This window comes from Muscardinus avellanarius (genome assembly GCF_963383645.1).
Source record: "Muscardinus avellanarius genome assembly, chromosome: X".
Lineage (NCBI taxonomy): Eukaryota > Metazoa > Chordata > Mammalia > Rodentia > Gliridae > Muscardinus > Muscardinus avellanarius.
Window position 1 is genome coordinate 82,495,165 of NC_137792.1, and position 14,145 is coordinate 82,509,309.

The 14,145-nt window shown below is 36.6% G+C and overlaps 1 protein-coding gene across 2 annotated transcripts in view; it reads right to left on the reverse strand.

Annotated features, from left to right (window-relative positions):
- The window catches only part of GRIA3 (glutamate ionotropic receptor AMPA type subunit 3), a gene marked incomplete at its 3' end in the record, with an annotated part of 379,180 nt that overhangs the window by 157,952 nt on the left and 207,083 nt on the right, over positions 1-14,145 (reverse strand). The gene's annotated exons all lie outside the window — the stretch shown is intronic.

The following is a 14,145-nucleotide window of genomic DNA, read 5'->3' on the forward strand; positions in this document are numbered from 1 at the left end:
CTCAGAGGACATCTGGGAATGTCTGGAGACATTTTTTGGTGTCACAACTAGGAGATGTGTGAGGCCAGGGATGCTACTAGCCACACTTTAACATTCAGAATAGTTCCTACCATAGAGAAATATCTGGCCAAGTACGTCCTTAGGGCGGTGGCTGAGAAACCATTCCTCAGGGTCATCATTCCTATCATATTTTCACAAGTAATACTGTATTAATAGTAAATGTTACAGTGTGCAAAGTGCATTTTTTGTGGTAATGGGGATGGAACCCAGGGAGATTCTACCTCTAGGCTACACCCCCAGACCTATTTTATTTTTTATTTGGAGACAGGATCTCACTAAGTTGCTGAGGTTGACTGTGAACCTGTGATCTTCCTGTCTCAGCCTCACAAGTACTGTGATTACAAACATGTGCCACCATGCCTGGCCTGCAAAGTGCATTTTATTTTACTTTATTTTTAAAAATTTTTATTGGTGCATTATAGTCATACATCTTAATGGGATAAAACATGGTGGAGACATACATGCACACATCACCCAATTAGACCTTACCCAATCCCCATCCCATTCCTTCCCCATTCCTCCTCCCCATGCTTGGCTCAGTGATTGACTTTGATATGTTTGTTTAAGTACATCATGTGCTTTAGAGAGTTTCCCTCTTTCCCCCTCCCATCCCTTCAGTTAGGTCACTTATTTGCTCCTCTTTAGGATCTCCTCCTTCATCTAGAGTTCCTCCTGTTACCCATTTCTCCCAAGCTTTCACATATTAGGGAAAACATCCAATTTCTTCTTTCTTGTGACTGACTAATCTCACTTAGCATAATGTCCTCCAGTTCCATCCATTTCCCTGTAAATGATGTAATTGTGTTTTTCTTTATGGCTGAGTAAAATTCCATTGTGTACATATCCCACAGTTTTTTAATACATTCATCTGTTGATGGACATCTTGGCTGGCTCCATAGTTTGGCAATGGTAAATTGTGCATCTATGAACATAGATATGCATACATTAATTTGGTAGTTTGATTTCTTTCTTTTGGGTAGATACCCAGAAGTGGTATTGCTGGATCAAATGGTAGATTAGTTCCCATTCTTCTGAGGATTCTCCATACTGTTTTCCAAAGTGGTTGCAATAATTTTCAATCCCACCAACAATGTTTTAGAGTTGCCACTTCTCCACATTCTCGCCAGCATTTGTTGTTCTTTGTATTTTGAATGATTGCCATTCTAGTTGGAGTTAGGTGAAATCTCAGTGTAATTTTGATTTGCATCTCTCCAATTGCCAATGATGTTGAGCATTTTTTCATGCATTTGTTGGCCATTTGAATGTCTTCTTTTGTGAAGTGTCTATTTAATTCACTTCCCATATTTTTATTGAGTTATTTGTTTTCTTAGTGTTGAGTTTCTTGAGTTCTCTCTATATTCCTGATATTAGTCCACTATTGAAGAAGTAGATGGCAAAAATATTCTCCCATTCTGTTGGCTCTTGATTGAGGTTCTTGACAGTTTCCTTTGCTGAACAGAAGCTCTTCAGTTTCATGCAGTCCCACGTATTGATTTGCCTTTTAGTTTGTTGTGCCTTTGGGGTCTTGTTGAGAAAGTTTTTATCTGTGCCTATATGTTGCAGTCTTGGACCTATGCCCTCTTCAAGGAACCTCAAGGTCTCTGGTCTAATTTCCAAGTCTTTGATCCAACTTGGATTGACTCTTTTGCAGGGTGAGAAAGTGGGATTTATTTCCATTTTTCTGCATATGGATAACCAGTTTTGCCAACACCATTTGGTGAACAGGCTATCTTTCTTCCAGTGTATGTTTTTGGCCCCTTTGTAAAAAATCAATTGCCTGTAAGCGTGTGGATTTGTTTTGGAGTCTTCTCTTCTGCTCCATTGATCTATGCATCTATTTCTGTGCCAGTACCATGCTGTTTTTATTACAATGGATTTGTAGTATAGTTTAAAGTCAGGTATTGTAATTCTCTCTGCATGGTTTTTGTTACTGAGAACTATTTGGCTATATGTTTTTTTGTTATTTTATTTTTATATATTTTTATGATAATGGGAATTGAACCTGGAGGCATTCTAACTCCAGGCTACACCTCTAGCCCTATTTTATTTTTATTTTTGAAAGAGGGTCTTGCTTGGTTGATGACAGTTGCACTACTTGCTAAGGCTGGCCTCTAACCTAGGATCTTCCTGTGTCAGCCTCCCAAGGTTACATTACACATGTGCCCCACGATGCCCAGCTGCAAATTGCATTTTTCATCCCAAATTATGTAAATGGGCTAAATTATTTTCCAACCTAATAGAATGCTTGGAAGTATTTTTTGTGGTATTGGGGATGGGACCCAGGGGCATTCTACCTCTAAGCTGTACCCCAAGCCCTATTTTTAATCTTTCTTTTGAAACAGGGTCTCACTGAATTGCAAAGGGTCTCACTAAGTAGCTGAGGCTGTCTGTGAACCATGATCCTCCTGTCTCAGTCTCCCGAATGCTGAGATTACAAGCATGCACCACAGTGCCCAGCTGGAAGTTTTTGACAAAAAGTCTTATATATGTTATTTATTTTTGACAAAATGCAGCAAAATATCTGATTAATTAGAAATTTCATAGAAGGTTTTCTTGAGTACTATGTGTAAGGTACTATACTGGATTTAGGTGGTGGGAACAGGGAGGTTAATAATATAGAGATGAAAAAGACCACTATTGATGGAACTATATTTTGTAGTATAGTTTTTTTGTGTGTGTGGTACTGGGGTTCCTGGAAACCCTTCTACCTCTGGTCTACACTCCCAGTCCCATTTTAAACTTTTTTAAATTTTGAAACAGGTTCTCTTAAGCCAGTGTGGCTGGCTTCGAACCTGTGCAATCCTCCTGTCTCCACCTCCCAATCGCGGGGATTACAAACCTGTGCCACCATGCCCGGCATAGTTGTACATCTTAATGGGATAAAAGATGGTGGAAACACACATGCACACATCACCCAAACTAGTAAAGTTATAGGAGCTCTTTTAATAAATTAAGACAAAATTATCAATATAATATTTGGAACAAGGACTTGGAAAGATGCTGTCCAAATAAGGGGCCATTAAGTGTCATGACAAATTCCTTTCTGATTTAGCTGTTGAAAGTTTAAAAAGGACTTGGAATGATATTGGTACTTGGTACATATCAAAACACAATTGTATATAGAAAAACATACTACTACTAATAAACATGACTTTCCTTATTTGACTGCCTTGTATATGCTAGGCACTGTAATAGGTGCAATATATGTATTAAATCCTTAAGACAACTTAAAAGTCCCATTTTATAGTTAAAAAATCTCAATTGACCAGAGTTTAAGTAATTTACCCAAGATCACAAAGCAAGAATGTGGTGTAGCTGAATTAGAACTTGAGTCTCTGCTTCTAGAAGTCATTCTCCTGGCAGTATAGCAAGAACTTTTACATATGTGGATTCTGCATCTGAAGATTCAACAAACCTCCATGGAAAATAAGATTTGATTAAAAATAATTATCTGTCTGAAACAAGTATAGACTTTCTTCCTTGTCATTATTTTCCTAAGATATTAAAAATAAAAACCATTTGCATTGAATCAGTATTATAAGCAATCTAGAGATGATTTATGGTATACAAGAAGATGATTCTAAGCAAATACTAGTTTATGTTATATAAGAGACTTGATAATCCACATAATTTGGTAACTGTGGGGATGAGAGATGTCCTGGAACTGATCTCCTGCAGAATAACTGTACATCACATAATTTTTAAATATAGGTGGTCCCCAACTTATAATGGTTTGATTTTCAACTTTGCAATGGAATAAAAGAGATATGCAGTTAGTAAAAACCTTATTTTAACTTATGTTGATTATATATTAACACTGAGTACCAATATATCTATTGTTTCCACTTTCAGTAAAGAATTCAATGAGTCACATGAGAAATTCAATACTTTATTATAAAATTGTCTTTGTGTTAAATGATTTTGTCCAACTCTAGGCTATTGTAAGTGTTCTGTGCATGTTTCATGTAGCTAGGCTAGCTGAGTATGATTTTTGTAGATTAAGTATATTAAATATATTTTGACTTATGATATTGTAAACTGACAATGGGTTCATTAAGATATAATTCAAAGTAGAGAAGCACCTAGATCTTTAAATATCAAATGCCAATTGTTTCTCTAAGTTCTTGAAGAAAAGTAAGAGATGTATAAAGTCTGAGGAACAAGGAACAAGGAGGAGTTTATGGAGGAGACAAGATTTAAGCTGGCCAGAGAAATAGAATAATACATTTGAATACCATGCTTATCATGCTGACATTACAAATGCTCAGATCATTTCAAGTAGGGTGGGAGAGTAGAGGAAAGGTGAGGAAGAGAGGAGAGAAGAGGAGAGAAGGGGAGAGAGAGAGAGAGAGAGAGAGAGAGAGAGAGAGAGAGAGAGAGAGAGAGAGACTTTTTATTAATTTAAAATATAAGCCACAGTTCTGACTGAAATGAAAACTTAATGACTATCTTGAGGCGGTTATTTCTCATTCTGCCATGACACCAAATGAACTGTTAGGTGTCTTTTGGGATGTATTCTTAAGTGTCCACTTGTGAGAAACATCCTTGCTTGTGATATTTGTTAACTTTTGGTGGCAAGTTGGTACCATACATTTGTTGAATTTTTAATTCACTGACATCTCCAGTGTAATAAAAATAGAGATTTTTGGTGTCTGCCAGAAAAATGAGTAATATTCCTAAGGATATGTGACAAACTTAGAGAGAAGTAATGAAGAAATTTGAAGGAAATGAATAAGTCTCACCAGAGGCAGAGCTTAGCGTCCTTTGAGCATACAGAAGGCAAGAGGGAGCAATAGAGAATGGTAGTGTTGTGAAAGGAGCCCTGAATGTGAATTCAATCTTGTCATTTATCCAATGTTTGTGGGCAAACTATTCAACTTTCCTGAGCCATCATTTTTTTTTTAATTTGCAACCTAGCTCTTCTTACCTTAGCAGTGTTGCTAGGTTTAAATTTTATAATGTCTACTAAAGTGTTTGAGACATGAATTATGTAAGTATGCCATATTGCTTCAATGTGGGAAGAAGTCCTTCAATAAGACATTATTTCTTTAAGTGCAGAAAAAAACTTGAAGCTATTGAAAAGCCTGCTTGAATCCATGCCTATATGGTCTGTTCAGAACAAACTGACTTATTTGAAGGTAGTTCTCTTACAACATGGTTTTAAAGTAGAATAGATGGGAAATTATCTAAAGATAGAAACATTTAGGTGTCACAAAAATGCTTCATGGAATCCCATAATTAAATCCTCATTCTTGTTTTCAGTGTATTCTTAACTCTTACTTAACATACAGTGCTTACCAATCTTGGTTTTCCAGTTCACAGTAAATTAAATGCTGCAAACTAAGGTTGTGTATGGAGTCAGGGTGTGATATTAGAAAGAGGTACATTAGTAGTAGAGGAAGTGACTGACTTATAGGAGAAACGAGGGACAGAAAGAAAAACAGACAATACTGTACTGCTGCACAGTATAATCATGGATGTGTGTTGTGAATATGAGTCATCAGGCTTAAATTTTTGTTGAAACTCCCATGGATGGATGGATGGATATATATGCTTTTTAATTAATTTATTTTAGAGAAGGATTCTATCAGGAATGTTTACCCAGTACTTAAGAGAGTAAACTTCGCTTACTTGGAAGTCTTACTTATATGAGGTAGCCATGATCCTACTGATATAAACTAAGTGAGACCTCACTGTAAAAGAGTCATATTTTTAAAATTTTATTGGTGCACTGTAGTTGTTCATCTTTTTATGGTGTGGTACTGGGGTTCCTGGAAACCCTTCTACCTCTGGTCTATTTTACCTCAGACCTATTTTAAACTTTTTTATTTGGAAACAGGGTCTCTTAAGCCAGTGTGGCTGGCTTCGAACCTGTGCAATCCTCCTGTCTCTGCCTCTCAAGTGTGGGGATTACAAGCGTGTGCCACCACACCTGGCATAGTTGTACATCTTAATGGGATAAAAGATGGTGGAGAAACACATGCACACATCACCCAATTAGCCCTTATTCCTGCCCATTCCCTCCCCCTCCCTCCTTCCCATGTTTGGCTTAGTGATTGAATGTGATATGTTTGTTTAAGTACATCATGTGCTTTAGAGAGTTTCCCTCTTCCCCCCTCCCATCCCTTCAGTTATGTCGCCTTATTTGGTCATCTATAGGATCTCCTTCTTCCTCTAGAGTTCCTCCTGTTACCCATTTCTCCCAAGTTTTTGCATATTAGGGAAAGCATCCAATTTTTTCTTTTTTGTGACTTACTAATCTCACTTACCATTAATGTCCTTCAGTTCCATTCATTTCCCTATAAATTATGTTTTGTTCCTGGCCTTCCCTTTTATATTTTTAAATAGGGCTTATAAAAATTGGATGTGATAGGAAAGTTGTATGTAATATGGTGCACCAAAGAACTATGTAGTTAATTGGAGCCGTTCTTGTTCAAATAGTCCTAAATCTTTATTCTATCCATCCATTACAGATGAACAAGGCTTAAATTGTACCTTCAGTTATTAAATGACTGGTAATTGTGAGAATAGTCAACTTTGCTTTTACAGTAATTATAATAGCTGTTTTTGAGTTAGTTTCAGAATTTAAAATATTATAGCTGTTTTTATAGGTGACTTTGAAAGTTGAAGAAATACCAGGCCCCAAAATTTATGTTCTGTATTCACTTTGCCTTTGTAAGATTTGTTGCAGATGATAAATGGCTCTTTGAGATGGAAGACATGATAAATATGATAAGGGGAAATGTGTGGAATGTGGACAAAATTCATTGTTTTAAGGAAATTTATTTTTATTCTCACATATAGCATCTGAAAGAAAAATGCCACGATCCTCATTTACTGAAGCTTAAACAGCAGTTTCTTCACCGTAGAAAGAGCTCTTACATACTAACATGCTGAGCCCTGCAGACAGCATCAAATTATTTGTTAAAGTCAGTGAATCATAGCCTAACAATTTAGGGGAGAACTCTCCTTATTGACCCTCTCCATCCACTTCTCTATGAAATTGAGGGCTGAGTATCAGTAATTCAAAATGATTTATGAAATATTCAGATGATTTTCTATATAAGAGGCCTTTCCTTTCTCAATTTATTGTTTAATCTAGACATTTTCATAACTTGAGAAATTTGAAATGAAATTGCTCCACAAGACTACTTGAGAGAGGCCCACAGATCCTTTGAGAGGCAAAAGCATCTGTTTTTTTGTGCTCACATTTTAGAAAAAAATGTGTGTGAAGAATTGTGTATGTTTTTTCCCTCTTAGATCCATCTGGTATGCAGATTAGGTTATTTGTAGACCTAAGTATCTCCATGTTTGGATTTTCTACATCAGTGCCAAAAAAGTATCTATGTATAAAGATTGATCTTGCTTTGAGTACAGAACATGCCTTGATGTTCACCTCAATTTGTTTCTCTTTGATTTAGGTACCTTGTAAATGTTTGTGGTGGTGAGAAGTGTGGGTATGTGAGATTTCTGATTTTAGTTTACCAGGCTTTCGTCTTTTACTGTATGGATTCTTTCTTTTTTAGAAAAAAGTATTAGATCACATTTTTTATGCCCAAGAAGACATTTTTCAGCTTTTCTCAGCCTTTCCTGCAATTTTTGTTGAAAAATAAAATGGTTGTTCTATGGTACCTTGTGTAATTTCAGCTGGGTGAGCAGTTGAATGAATGGTGTACTATAGCAATCAGCCTTAGAATGAGTTATACCTGAATAAATTTTTGATATGATAAAAAGCTCTCATTTTCTTGAATAAAGCCCCTCCAAGCCCCCTAAGTTTATTAGAGTTTTAGTAAATCTAATATTCATTTACTAAATCTAAAATGCATATTTTAGTAAATGCATATCAGAAAGCAATGATGTTATATTATTTTCTAATAATTTGAACCTATACAAAATGTTCCCTGTGACTAAATGAGATTGTTTCATACTTCACTCATCTTCTATGAAAAAAATGTTCTAGATTAGTGAGTCAGAGAAGAACCATTCACCCATACCAAAGTGAGCCAGTAGCAGTGAGAGTGGAATGGTGCAGATAAAGAAAATAAACTTTCATAAATAATTACATTAGTGGAATAACCTAGGAATCTCAGTGCTTTTGCTCTCTACAGGAAAGCTTATCCAGAAAGAAGGCAATTGAATGAAGCATTAAATAAAATGCTAGGGTATGAGGATTAGAGGATAAAGATTTTTACCAAAAACACATTTTTGGAAAGTTTCACTTCTCAGGCTTTAATATTGTATTTGTCACAATTGAATGGAAGATGGAGAAGATTTAATAATAAATGGCAAGAAAGGCAAAGGGCCACACAAATAAGAGACAACAAATGGCCACAAGTAATTAATGGAGCCAAAGGCTATTCTTATTTTTAAGAACAAGAGATAATTTAAATACATGTTGGTATGTGTGGGTACACTTTAACCCTAAAACAGTATTTCCATAATTTCATTCTATAGATATAATGATTTATGTCTTACCTGTATGCCACAATGCCATTATTTACTTCATAGTTTTTCTTTATAGTTACTTGCTTCTTTATTTAAATTGAGCCATGTCCAAAGCAAAAATGGCCATGAAGCCACATATAAGTAAATAAATATAGCTGTATGAAAATAAATTTATATTGATCCAAGGTCATAGAAAACCTTCCTGTGTACCACCAGGAATATAGAAAATGCTGTCTGAAGGTAGTTGTGTCTATAGGGAAGAGAATGCATGCAGATTGAGTTTTCCTGTTCTGACAAGAGGTTAATTTGTCTTAGTTTATGGTTCAAATCTGGAGTATCTTCATCTATCGTCAAAATGTTTTGAGCCTCATAGGGAGCAAAATCAAGTACAGAGTTTGGGAAGTAGCAAATGATGTCTGAAACTGGGTACAAATGACAAATGTGTAGACTTGCCCACCTATTTTCGAAGAGAGTTTTTCATGTACTATTTTATCCAGGAAGCTCTGTAAGTTTGATGATCTAGAATTCTTGGTCATGGACCTATAGTGAACACTTTAAACACCATGTAAACCTGTAAAATGATGTTACATCCAACCATAATGTATTCTAAGCACTGTGTCTTTTTATGAAGTACCTCATCTAGAGGACCTTTCACTTTATCTATTTATATTTGGAAATATAAATGGAAGATGTAGATGGGTGGGTGGGCATATTTTAATTTGTGTTCAGTCTAAAATAGTACAGCAAAAGAAAATTAAGATGACACATGCTTGTAATCCCAGTATTTGGGAGGCTGAAGCAGAAGGATCACAAGCTTGAGACCTGCCTCAGCAATATAATGAGATTCTCAGCAAACTAGTGAGACTTTGTTTTAAAACAAAAACTAATAAGGGCTGGAAGTGTAGCTCAGAGGTAAAAATGCCTCTTGGTTCAACCCCTAGTATCACACACACATATATACACACACAACACAAAAATTATTCTCTTTTCAATAGGATCATGTAAATTTTTTCTGTAGCCTCTCTTCATATTGTATTGGCTATTCTCTCCAAATTATCGTTATGTTAGTACAATTTGAATGACTGTGTTTTTATAGTCTTTTTTGAAATTTATTATAAACTATGTATTTTACATCTACATTCCCAGAAACTTTTAAATATTTACAACCTTATTTTAAATATCAAGTCAAGTCTTTGTTTTCTCTAACAATTTTGCCAAATTATTTGAGCCCAAACCATTATAATTGTGAATTTCTGATAAAGACTTACTGAAAGGATACTATGTGAGCTGAGTAACAGGCATGGGAGTGCCAGTAAACTTATTAATTGGATTTATAAAAAGTGGAATGGCAATATTTGCAGTATTATTGTAGTTACTCAAATATGTGTAATTTCTAGTCACAACCACCTGAGGATGAGTGAGACAAAACAGGACTTCCTTCATTAGCCCAGGAGTCATACCTTTTGGTCTTTAGGTATTTATTAGTATCAAAGACTCTAAAATGACACCTTATAGTGCTTAAAATTCTATCTAAAATTCTCTATAGATGGCATCTGAGTCACCCTTAAAGATTCAAATAGGTATTTATTAATTGTAATGTACTAGAAAAGCCATGAACTTTGAAGTATTATGGTTCTGTATTTGAATTCTGTCATTTACTTATTAGCTCCATTTTTGTGTGCAAAATTAAAACATTAATGGTAGGGTGGACTCTTAGAGGCCCATATCCTGCTCAGGATCATGGAGACCCTAAGCAAGAAAGGGAGAGAAAGAAACATGTGAGAGTTTACAGTATAGCACGATCTCCATTTGCATTTTCTTTTTTTTTTTTCTTTTTCTTTTTTGTGGTACTGGAGTTCCTGGAAGCCCTTCTACCTCCGGGCTACACTCCCAGACCTATTTTTTATATTTTTATTTGGAAACAGGGTCTCTTCAGCCAGCACGGCTGGCTTCGAACCTGCATGATCCTCCTGCCTCTGCCTCCCAAGCACGGGGATTACAAGCGTGTACCACCATGCCTGGCTCCATTTGCATTTTCTATTTCTGCTATGTTTCCAGCATTTGACACACTAATCTGTAAGATTTTTTTTTATTGCTGAAGTGACCATGATTTTCTTTTCAAATAAAAGCAAATATCTGTCAGGAACCCAATGTGTTTTCTGGGCCTTTGATTTTCAGGAAAGTTGCTTACTTGGCAGGTTTCTTCCTCTTCTGGGAGCCAGGTCTTTTAAATGAATCACCATTTACAAATAGATGACACATGACAGAGCCTTAGTTTACAGGAGGCACAACATAGAATTCTCCTAATTTGCAAATGTTTTGTTTGGTCTTTTACTCTCCCCATTTGGATCTGCATTATCTTTTCCCCTTTGCCATTTTATCTACCTTTGTGATCACAATGACATGCAAACACTTCAAACACCCTAGGCAGAATTACTGATTTTCAGCCAAACACAGGAAGCTCCTGAAAACTGATTGTTAAATATTCATGATTTTTGTGAGCCAGTCATTAAACAATTGGTAGGTTAAAATCAGCCACAGGGGAGTATTAACAATGCAGAAATTGGCCAATACAAATAGAGGCTATTTTTTCTTTTGTGAAGAGCCAGTTTTCTAGTATACTCCTAGACTTAGGAAGAATATGGATTGAAGTTTCCACTAGGTAAAAGGGTTGCCTCTATTAACCATGTTTAATCTGTTGAATGTCTGCACAGTGCCAATTCTGGGGCTAGACCCTGGAGAGACAGAGGTCACAAAACCCTAGTCCCTAGCCTAGAGAATCTCACAATCAAGTGAGAAAGGCAGCCAAGTTAATAGGCAATTATAATCCAGTGGGAAAAGTGTGAGAACTGAAATATGTACAAAGCACAACTGAGGAGAGAATGATTAACTCATAACCTGCTATAGATAGAAAGTATTTTGTCTCTAACTAAAGATCTAAGAATTTTTTCCTGTGGCTTTTATAAGTAGGAGCCTGACAAACAGGTAACTTAAACAGAATGCTCTTTTGAAAACAAAGAAAGATGTATTTCCAAGGGTTATTTCTCTTGATTACAGGAGAGTCTTGCTGTTTTGAGGTACTTACACATCAGAGGAGAGATTTTTTTTTAAATTTTGAACAACTTTAAGCATTTGGTGTGATGGAAGCCAGAGCTGATTCCATACGAAATGGTGATTGAGATTATTGGTGGGAGAAGCTCAGTTAGACTGACTAGATAATAAATAGAATAGGATCTGCTGAAGCAGAGCATTCCAGCCTTTGCCAGTTATATGCTTTGTAAATTTAGGCAAGCTAACCTCTCAGCCTCAGTTTTTCATCTGAAAAATGGAACATTAAGATTTGAAAGGTGGTAGCATAGGGTGATCAAGAGTATAGGCTAGATTGCCTGGGTTAGATCCCATACTTATCTTAATTTTTCTGGGTTTCCATAATCTTATATGAAGAATAGGTCTATCATTAGCATTCACTTCATAAATTACAGTAATAAATATGTGAAATAATATATATGTTGTTCTTAAGATAGTGCCCAAAGCTTATCCCATTTTAGTTATGCTTTCTTTCCTTATTGCAATTCCCTCTCCCTGCAGAAAATTACATCTATACTTAAAGGTCAAACTCATATGCATCCCCCTCCATAAAGCCTCCCCTGGTTTCTTTTCCCCAATGCTAAAAAATATACATTTCCTGTTGCTGTGTGGGTGCTTTGGGGAAAGAGAAGTATTGGGGTCATGGGTTAGTATAGCATTGGGCTGGAGGTGGAGGGATGTAGCTGAGGTTTGCACTTGGAGTTCAGTCATACAAAATGACAAGAATCTGGGGGTAAACAAACAACAGTGCCACGCACATTGCCTCCTTCCACTGTCCAATTTCCTCCTGCTACTAATACTGATACAACAACCTGGTGAATGTGTGTGTGAATGTGTGTGTAAGAAGGAGAGGACAAAGGAACACAGACCATAATCTACCTAACTGGTATGTTTAGTTAATGTATTGTTTCCACCACTGGGGAAATTAGGAGTTGGGAATGGGTGGTGAGAAAGATGAGAGCAGAAACTGGACTGTGTCAGTAAGATGAGTTCTTCTTACTTAGCATTGGAGAATGTTGCCCAGGTATATTCAGCTTCCCCTTCTAACAGTAGTGACTGAGGCTTGGCTTTCTGCATACTCCATTTCAGAACAGGAGGCATAGCTATTTCAGATTTTCTTACTTAAATCCCTAGAGGCCTTGGTGCTAGAGAGGGCACCAAAGGACACAATCTACATTCTCTAGAGGTCCAGTTTATAAGAATGTCTTGGGTGGTATTTCTCAAAATGCACACTATATGGATCAGCTGGAAAATCTATGAAAGCTCCTCTTCAGAGTGTTTAAATCATAAGTCTGGGGTAGGACCAGGGAATCTGCTTTTTATCATCTCACATGGATATGATATATACTGAAATTTAAAAACAATCTTTGCATTTCATAATATATGTACTTTGAAGAGCTAAAAGCAGGACCCTCAATGTTGGCATTCTTATGAAGGAGGTTAGGAAGGGAGCCCTTGGTCATACAGGGTACTCCCTTGGGGCACTGCCATGAGATTTCCTGGAGCTGGCAGCAGTCAACATGAGGACATGCACCCAGACTCCTGGGAAAGGAATCAAAAGAGAAATTTCTGGAAGATTATTGTTTTAAGAAGAACTCCCCCAGAAGCAGATGCTAAGACAAAGATTTCAGGATCAGTAAGGTTACATGGAGGTGATTTCACTCAGTGCTAACAGTGAGGAACTGAGGAAGTCCAAGCCAATGCCTATGTGTTATTGTGCAGGATAGCTCTGGGGCCTTCTGAAAGTGGTGTGGAATACATGGACTGGAAGGGCCAGAAAGCTGGAGGCTTTGATTCTCATTTGCCATTCACCAATAGTTAGCAGATGCTGTCAGGAATATCAGTTTTGCCCCAAAACTCCTGACTTGTCTCATTGTCAGGATAAGAGGAAATCTTCAGGTTAAGAACAGCATGTGCTTGCAATAGGATGCCATTGATGTGTACAATAAAAGCTAGTGCTGAGGTGATCTGTGTGAGGAACCAATAGTATTTGCTATACTGCAGTAATCTATATGTGACACATATAACACTTTACATATTGCCTTGCCATACATCACTGCAATTGATAAAACAATGCAAAACCATAAGATAGGCAGTAAAGCATAATGGTGAAGAGAGTGGGAACTGGATTCAGACTGACCAGTTCTTTCTTCTAGCTGAAGTGACTTTGAACAAGTGACTTTACTTCTCCAAACCTCAGTTTCCACAACTGTTAAATAAAGATCACAGTGGAACTTACTTTTAGGGTTATCATAAAGCCTAAATGAGGAAATGCATTTAAAATTCCTAGCAGAAGACCTGTGATATCAGTGGGTTCAATTTATGCTTCTTCCATTTTTCCCATTTCTAACTTTTTGACACTCATGTGTGCCACATAGCATACTGCTCCAGTAGGTGCCACTGAGGTAGTGTTTACTAACTGTTCATAACATGGAAGGTATAAAGGATAGTACACCCTGAAGAAAATTCTATATTGCTTATGAAGTAGAAAAAGATAGAGACTTTTAAAATAATAGAAAAGTATACTGAAGGAGTAGCAACTGAAAAAATTCA